Source organism: Strongylocentrotus purpuratus, unplaced genomic scaffold (assembly GCF_000002235.5).
Source record: "Strongylocentrotus purpuratus isolate Spur 01 unplaced genomic scaffold, Spur_5.0 spur5_scaffold_2, whole genome shotgun sequence".
Classification (NCBI taxonomy): domain Eukaryota; kingdom Metazoa; phylum Echinodermata; class Echinoidea; order Camarodonta; family Strongylocentrotidae; genus Strongylocentrotus; species Strongylocentrotus purpuratus.
The window spans coordinates 6947646-6957767 of NW_022145605.1; positions in this window are offsets into that span (position 1 = coordinate 6947646).

Below are 10122 nucleotides of genomic sequence, written 5' to 3' on the forward strand. Positions count from 1 at the left end.
AGCATAGGTCTATTGTTTCTCGAAATTTTGTTTTGGCAAACGCGGCCGATTAATCCTGTCGAATTTCTGCAAATTCAGTTTGGCTACCTCCCCTTCCATGAAAAATGTGGTTAAGATAATGTCAACAATATTTGTTATTATCAAAGAACCGAACCTGATGAAGGCATTTATTTCATAACGATGTGAAACAATTCCATTAAAAAAATTCTGAATTCGATATTTTAAAAATCTTGTGTCAAATTTTGGATGATAATGATGAAGAAGGTTTTATAAATCAATAAGCTATCCAACTTCTTATCGAAGCTTACCGCATAAATCCTCTCAAAAATAACTTTCTGAAGAAGATCGAATCAATACCACTTCATTAAAATCTAAGGAAAATATTCGAATGAAGGTGACAATTTTTGACTCGTTTGATAGCAAGAAGCCTAAAACAACATATTTTATACATAATATCTGTAATTATGGTTATCTTTTTTTATTTTTTCCGATATGTTCGTGATAGTCTTAAGTGATTGTGAGCATAAACAAGATAGGGGATGAAAAGGAAGAGAAAGAGAGAGGGGAAAAGGGAGATGGAAGGAGAGAGAGAGAGAGAGAGAGAGAAAGAGAGAGAGAGAGAGAGAGAGAGAGAGGGAGGGAGGGAGAGAGAAAGAGAGGGAGAGAGAGGGTGACGAAAGAATTTGATGTAGAAAATAGCCAAAAATAATGTTTAGGCGTATCCTATGTAAATTATTGACAGAAAAACTAAAATATTTTAAGTAACTAACATAATTATATCCTAATGCAAATACTTTGCTACTTGAAATGCAGTAGCAAAAAGTAGTACAACTGTATACAGCATAGCAAGAAAGATTTCCCGAGGTTTTTCAGGGAATCTTTGGGGACTTTATGAATTTGATTCGATTCTCCAATCATCAAAGCCATTGCCACAGCAACCACGGTGTCCTGACGTCATCATCCTGCCGACTCCTTTCCCCGGCAAAATAAATAGTCAGGTCTTTAGAGAAGGGGGTAAAAACAAAGCAATACTGAAAAGTCACATGGCTGGTCATGAAAGGAGACCATGTCTATAAATGGCGGCAGGAACTTCTAAAATTACCCGAGGAGGATACACAGCGATGAGTGTACCGCAACAGCATGACGGTCGTATCCAGGATATGACGTCATTCAAAATGGCTGCCCTGATACGGTGCCTCTCATGTCATCGGGGTGGTAACGTTTTGTCTCACAGTAGCCTTGTATATTATATACAATAATCTTATACTTGATTTCACTATAACATTAAAATTAAATCCTAAATCAAATTGTTTGGGTTTCTGCTGTTGTTTTGTTTTGTATGAGGCATGTTAAGGACACTGATGGCCTATAAATAAAACAGGTAGACCTAGTACGTTTCAATTCTGAAAGTCAAATTATGACATTCACTTGCTAGGAGAAAATTGACCAATGAAAACTGTCTGGTCATGTTAGAAGGCCGGTAGTGTATCAACTTCTTTCAAAAGGTAATTTGAAGTGAAAGAGGCCATTGGGCAAATGACGCGACGTTCATCATGTTTATAGTAATACATCATCTCGTTTCTAAGCAAGACCAAAACAAACAAAGCAACAAACTAATTACCCGAGTTATTTATTCACAGTCACTTTCCTAATAAAAGATTCTTCGAAAGGTCAATGGCGGAGTTTGTTTGGAACTGATTGTATCTTATAGAATCGAAATACTATTGACACAGGCTAACAACAACAGCAACAACAATAATGATGATAATAACAATAATAATAGCAATAATTATAATAAAAATACAATTAATAATGTTGTTTACCCCTTATCAGCTTCAATTCTGTTCTTTCTGAGGGCCATGCAGGATAACATTCATCAATTAAAATGTTATATTCATTTATATACTCGGACAGTACTGTCGTATCTTGGGACTACCTTGTTGACTGAAGGTTGACAAGACCGAAAGGCCCCGAGACCGAACGTGTTTGTCTTGAGGGCCTTCTAGTAGGTCCTTTAAACTATAATCATATTGAAACAATATTCCCTCCTTTAACCCCGACCTTCTAGTGTGATAACGGGTTCCCCTTTTTGATTGGAATTCTTCCAATGTCCAGTAAGGGCGGTAATTTGACGTCGAATAAAATCACAAACTGTCAGAATTTGCCTCTGTATGTATCATTTTGATATCCATGACGCTACATTTGGCCCATCGTAAAGCTATTGTATTTTTTCTTTGTGTGTTTTCCACTATTTTCTAGAAAAATAACAGGCCTATACTTTTCAGTACGTTTTGGCAACGACTTAATGAATTCAAGAATTAATTGACTATGTAATCATGGTAATCAAACACATCACCATTATTTGTTTGAAATATCATTAATCACAATTGACATTTTATGACACATTGAAACAATATCCAACAAGTCGAAGAAAAAAAAAAATCGCTTTTGTACATCCATTACATTCAAGAGTTACTTTCCGGATTATTGTGCATGTCAGTTCATCATGGATCTAATCTATCGCTTTCTGCCCTCTTTATAGGGGTACGGTGTGTTTGTCGGCAAACTTGGTCCGGCTAGGGTTTCTTGCGTCAATCCCTTACCTTTGGCACGCGAATGTTACAAGTGTTGCACAAACTCCTTATTTTTTTCTAAAAGTTAATATTATATCTTTCGCGAAATATAACTTTAAATCATAAGCCATAGGCTAAGGTCTTCCCTTGTTTTAGAAAAATATGTAATAACACAAGTTGCGTGAAATCTACTGACACTAGGAGGTGGGGGAAGGGGGAGGGAGAAGGGGGACCGGGATACTCAGTCTATGAACATAATTTGCAATCTCCATCTAGGCAAGATATTTCTTAAAATGTTGGCGACTTCAAGGAAGAAAACATTAAAGAAATCATCTGCAACAAAAGGGTATTCCTGTAAGGCATAAATTCATCGGAATGTCAGAAAAATGATATGATTTTTTGTTTGATCGCCCATGAAGACATTATTATAAAGGTAGTGATATCCACAAGCCGATAGAGGGCTCCATCTCACGAAGTCATGGAAGTAGAGACTGCTTTGCACCAAAAAGAGACAATAGAAGAAAAAATAAATACACTACGGACATATTTAGTATTTTCAGAACCAAAGCACAAAAGGAAAGTGACTCATTTTTTGTTTGTATTTTAGACACAGGCCTATTTCAGCTTTAATCGTGTTATTGGTTACTAAGGGAATTGTGTGTCGTTAGTCCCAATTTTTCTCTATCTCTCTCTTCTCTATTCCCCCCCCCCTCTCTCTCTCTCTCTTTCCCCCACCTATTTTATCTCCTTCTTATTAATTCATAACCTCCTTTTCATTGTCTATCTCTCTATTTAAATTTAAACTTTTCTTCCCTTCGTGTTCTGTTTAACAAATTTTTCCCTATCTATGTCATTTGCTGTCGTATTTTTTTTATAAGATACTGACAGTTTACAGGCCCGTATAACTCTAAAAGAGTGAAACATTAACGTTTTAGTTATTGTAATTATCTTAGTGCATATACCAATAGGGGATGACGTATAAAGGTAAGGAAAAATACATACTGATATTTAGTAAATTGTATGCAAATTTAATACGTTTCATTATTTGTTTGTTTGTTAAATTGTTAAATTGACAGAATTACTTTCATACCTTTGTATCAACAAGTTTGGCCATTTGTCTTGAACATTGTAAACAATCATATAACCTTTCAATATAGATTAATTTTTTAAGTTTGAGAATTATACACAGATATAGAAGGGTAAAAGACGCACGCACTGCTTTTAAGCCCCCTCCATCCTCTTTTAATAAATTAACAATGCATGCACACATTTAGGGTTCAAATAACCCACCCCCTTAAACTGACAAATATGAAATGCATAAGAAAACAGGTATGGATGTGGATGACACCCCCCCCCCCCCTCCCCTCCCCCCATTTCCACAATCCTAGATCCGCCACTGGTGCTTAGACTTCACTTCCTTCTCCTATTCATTCACAATCCTACTTAATTATGTTTATGACCTGAAACCTGGCTAAGAATACCTAAATTACTGGCATTATTTATTTAAAGATCCCCTCTTGTCCAATTTGACAAGGGCGCTAATTTGACAAATCTTGGCGCGATTTTCACGCGGTTTTGCCAAGGTTCAAACCCTTTATACGTGTCTTTGTCTAGCCTTGTCTCAATAATACGTTGATTTTTATTCATATTCAAGATTTGTTCATTAAAATGCATATCATTGGTTGAGTGATGCGCTTCGTAAAGTTTAAAGTGACAGCTTAAAGTTTTAAACACAATGTCTAATTCGAATATCGACTGGAGAAACAAACTGAAAGTTTCTATACAGGTGTAGTGTTTTGGTCGCATAAAGATTCTCCAAAAAAAATGACCGTCGAATAGATTAACCCGTTGACTACTGAATTATATAGGTCCAATAAGCTTAACACAGGGACCACCAGGTTCCCGTAAGCAAAGGGTTAAAACTGATTGTGAGATCAAATTGAACCGAGCTTAATTGATTTTCATGTGAAAGGCAACAAAATTATTCTGACACTGAGAGCGCTGTCAAAAATGGTTAATCAATCAAAAATGAATCTCCATATCATAACTGCAGAAATAACAAAATGAAGGGTCGGTGATGGAGAAAACTGGCAACATAGCGATAGAAAATACAGTCGATCTATATAAACAGTAGGGTCATATACTGATTTGATTATATACGTACTCACCAAGGGTTTATACCAGTCGAATATGGGTATAACAATCACAATGATGCTGAGCGTGAGACTATGTTATTGCAAATTCACTCCTTATGACGCACTACATGTAATATACCTTGCTTCTAAAAATCCCTTTTAATCCTTCCAAATCACATGTTAATCATCTGGAAATTTCATACTAATCCAAAGCATTTGCAAGTATGATTTAGAAGTTAAATGTTGTACATGTAGATTTGTTTATTGCAACCTGGGAAGTCGCAATGCAAAGATGGAACGGGTTAGTTGGATCAAAATTTCCAGAAATTAAGGGTAAAAGTTTATTAATTGTTTTCATCAAGTAAAACAACAAAACATTAACATCATTGAATTATGCATGGACAATCATTTACCACAAAACATTTATAAACAGAGCCTCTGCACATACAACATTCACGTGGCATGTATTTTGATTTGAGTTTAACAACACTAGCCTGATAAGTATCTACAAGTAATATTTCTCCTTCTCTATTATATTTTTTCTTTTATGGTTAGGTCGACATGGATATAAACTGCATGGTGTACGACTGTACTTAGATATACGAAGATGGTTCTGAAGATAGCCATGTAATAGAAATCAAGGAAATAGAAATGACTTATCCTGTTATACGATAGCAATCAACATTTCACGATATTATACCTAAAATTTGCTTGATGTTTGATTAAAATCATGAATATAAAATACCCAACCATGAATATGTACTGGAAAGTTTATGATATTTGTAAAAAAAAAAAATTGTAAATGATTACCAAATTTGACAATTTTTTTCACTGGCTGGGCATAAATGCGGTTTGATTTGGTTTGGTTTGAAATTATTTTCTTGTAGTATTTTCGCCTCCTCAGTCAATGCATAAGGTGCGCTCCGATTAAATAGCATAAAGGGATATTATTTATACGTAAAATGCAGGAAAGATATTGTAGATTGGTAACATGCATTAAAGAAAAATGGAGGGGATATTCTTGGCTGGTTGAATTACCAAGACTGGTTTAAGTGAATGAAACTAGAGTGTGCATCAAAACCACATAGAAATAACTAGATGCATTTATGAGTTCATCAGTAAAATTTGTCAAAAGTGCAATCCACCGATGATAGCAGATTAAAACCAGAAAAATCAGAAAACCAGAGTTGCTTTTCTATCTCCCCTGTAGTGAAAGGGGACATGCCTTCTTTTGTTTTATTTCAACAGTTAAGAACGTTGGCCCCGACACAAGAAACTACGGAGATGCGTCATAGATTACCCCTAATGCTAATATTATTTGCCAGCTCGTTCCATGTTTCATGATCTTGACTCTCAAAAATTAATAAGTTGCTAAGAATTCTATTTAATTCTTCATTATTTCAATGATCCTATTCATGAATCAAACGAATATATGCATCGAAAATATCAAATTCTCCTGTCAGAGTTTTAAACGCAGTTACTAAAAATACATTCATGACCGTTGACTTTTAAAGTGCAAGGTCTTTGAAGGGGTATCATTACAGATAACACATATCACATCCCGAAGGGGGTTCACTAGGGGCTGGTTATTGGGCAACAAAAAAGCTGATGAAAAGCTTATTTCTAGTGGTGCCTTACATTTTGTAGACAAATTTATTTTATAATCTCTAGGGCTGTTATTTAATAAATACCCCATGACATTCTTTTAAACATTCCTATCAACATTTTATTTATTTTGTTATGATTTTTCCTCTATTTTTTTTTTGGGGGGGGGGGGGGAGGGGGGAGGAGGGGTCAAACAACGGCTTTTGCATGACATCCTGGCTACGTTGAAACGTTTTAATACAGGACGTTTCATTAACGTACCAAAACGTATTGTTCTCCCCGCAGAAACTCGTCGGCACATTTTCCTCAGTCCCCCCTCCCCTCTCCTCCCCCTTCACTAAGTTTTTATGACGGCTCTTCTGACTTCGCCCTCTCTTAATCACGTCAATCCTCAAATAGATTCCTAAGTATCATATTGGGTCATTGCTAAATGTCATGCTAGCCTGGTTCCCCCAAAATCTTAAGTTCACGTCACGAATAGTTGCCATAGTAATAGACGCGATGATTGGTGTCTTCCGACATAGAGGGGTGCAGTTGAAGCATTAGGCCTCTCCTGTTTGGCTAATAACATAGATTGAAACATGACCTATTTAAAAGTCGAGGGCCCTGTTTCGTAAAAGTTTTTTTTTGTCAATAACAAGTTTTATGAAACAGAGACCTAGTTATTATGAAGAAGGTCAGACCATCACTGTTTTGTTATTTTTACCTGATTATAAAACGTGAGAATAGGAGGAAGAGAAAAGGGGAGGTACTGAAGATTCATTCAAAAGTAGTGAGTGAAAAATTTGAAGATTGAGGGAAGAGAGGGTGGGAGAGGGGGAGAGAGAGAGAGAAAGAGAGAAAGAGAGACTGAGAAGGAGGGGGCGGGAGAGATAGAGAAAGGGGGAGAGGGGGAGAGAGAAAGAAGGATAGATAAATATATAATAGATAAGGAAGAATGTGTGAGAGAGAGAGGGTTAGGCAAGATATTGAATATTGCTAAAAGGAGAAAGTGGTAGAGATAGAGAATAACAATCTCTTCAAATCTGCATTCTATTGCAAGTTTCAAGTTTTTTAAAGGGACGACTGTCGAACATCTTGAAAATGTTTCATTTCTAATTAGTTGTCTATGGTGTATTTCTCTATTTAGCTTTACATGTTTCTCATACTTATCCTCTTTGCAGCAAGCTTGAAAACTCGCCCCCTTTAAATATGCCTCGTTTTCGCCATTGCTAGCTGACGTCATATTCTCTTCGTCATCAGGAGAAGGAAGATGTCTGATGTAACGGTAAACAAATATTAGTTTGTTGCTCCTAACAGCTCTAACGAGCCGTAGTGAAACAAGCAATAAACCAATAACATGCATCCGTAGTGATGTACCGTACATTCAAAAGCAACAAAAGCGACCACATTTGCATCTACCGAAAATACAATTTCACCTTAAGGTAACAAACTTAAGTAAAATTGAAAGCTATTCATTGTGCGTAAATCTATCTAAAATAAAATTCAAATGTATTTTCAAGTAAAGAGCGAATGTGCCAGTGTGCTGAAATTAAGATTTGCCTTTGTATTATTCATCTTCCATTCACACATCCTTTTTGACAAATAAACACAATTATAAACAATCGGACGTATTGATTTAGAAATCACACAGTGATTGCCTTTTGTTTGTTTCTTTGTTTTATGCTTTCATCGGGGCACCATACAAACAAATGCTGTGACATTTGATAATGACCGCACATAATGATAATACAATTGGATGTGTTAACGGCGAAAATACGTGCTTTGTCATCTTGCACGTAGACAATATGTTCATACATCGAGAAAACATAAACCACAACAGATCTCAAAACCGAATACAAGCTGTGAGGAGGAATGGTATAACAATTTTAATTTCCTTTTTGTTCTTCTTCAAAATTCCATTATTTTGGGCGATATTGTTTTAAAAGGAGGGGGCTTTCCTTTAAATCGATTGGCTGAAAACGAATGAAAACAATCAGTATCAAACAGGAATGAAAACACATTTGTAGAAATATAATAGCGAGTATGTCTAAGAGGTGAATTATCACTAAAGAAATGGCGTAGCGTGGGTTTATTTATTGCAGATGGGGTAGGTCACATGTCCTAACAAATTCTACAAAATATGGGGGAAGCATGTCATCTTGTTTTCTTCTATTAAGTTTTTTTAAAAAGTGATTTCCCTTTATCCCCTCCCTACTCTCTGTCTCTGTCACTCCCCCTCTCTGTTTGCGTGCGTGTGCGTTCGTGTGTGTTCCCCTATATCTTCTCTCTCTCTCTCTCTCTCTCTCTCTCTCTCTCTCTCTCTCGCTCTTTCTCTCTAATGCCTCTCCCTTCCCTTTACCCTCTTTCCCCCACCTTCCCTTTCACACAATATCCATCTGCTCATCGATGTCATAATGAACGACTTCATTATACATATTTGATTCATGCCGAGATATGCCAAGAGTATGCCAAGACCATCAATAATTCACGGTCATTCTGTTATGCAATATGTACAATAATATGTACAAAGCATGGCGAGCCAATAAAGTCACGATAACTAGAAAATGATTTGTATTCGTATTTCTTGAAATGAAATCATTTTACTAGAAATAAGCCCTTTGTCATATTTATAATACGCTATAGATTGAATAAAAGCAAAACGTCTGAAAATAATAATATCAATGATTCCAAGATCAATGTAAGAATGGATAATGGACACAAAGTAAAAATGAATTATGACATTTTGAAAGTATATATCCCCATGGCGATGAGATCACCTATTGTAATGTCATACACGTATGACTCTCCTTGGTCTCCCATTTGTGTTCTGAATCGGAATTACTCAAAATTATCCATTTTCTCAATTATTGAGAACAAAATGTATTGAGGGAGAACATGATCAATTATGTTACCCATAACTTTTCATTGACGAAAAGTCTATTTTGTCATTAAAAATGAAAAGGGCAATTTTAACTTTTTGTATAGTGCTAATTAAGACAAGGATCAGTTGTCATATTCAATGTTTATAAATAAATGGATTTCTCTTCTGCATCCTGAAAAGAATAACAGTTAATACCTCCAAGGAGATATCAATACTCCCTTGGTACCACAATATTGACCGGTTGTCGAGGTAAACACTCGCTTCTCAGAGCTGTTGTTGGAGTGACCTCTCAAATCCTGGACGTACTGTAACTTCCGTTGTTTGGCTGATTGATTTCCCGGTCATCATCATGAATTATGTAACCATCTTCTCATTGCTGAACATGTCAACATATTTATTGTCCTTTGAAAACAATTATAAACAATACGTTGCATTATCTTCTTCATCTTCTTATTTCTTTCTCTCTTTTCTTTTCTTTCCAAAGAAGATCACAACGCTTTAAGAAAATTCCGTGAACGATTTATCTTCTTTCTGTCTAATTGTGTATGGTGAATCATAATTCGAATAATAATAGTCATAAAATAATATAGATAATAACAATAATAATAATTATACTGATGATAATAATGATATTAATCACAATAATGATAATCATAATAATAGTTATATTAATAATAATAATAATAATGATTATGAGAATAATAATAATAATAAGAAGATCAACAACAGTAGATTGGTGGGGGATTAAAGGGGGCACAACCTGTCCCCCCCCCCCCACGTAGCCCTTTTGCCATACTTCAATTATACAACAAAAACAACTGCCACTTATTGTGTAATTCTACCAGAATTCATACGCCCCCACCCCTTTACAAAATCCTGGATTCGAAATCTCATCACATAGAACTGAATATTCATCATGTTTTACGCGTTTTACAAGGAATTTTTC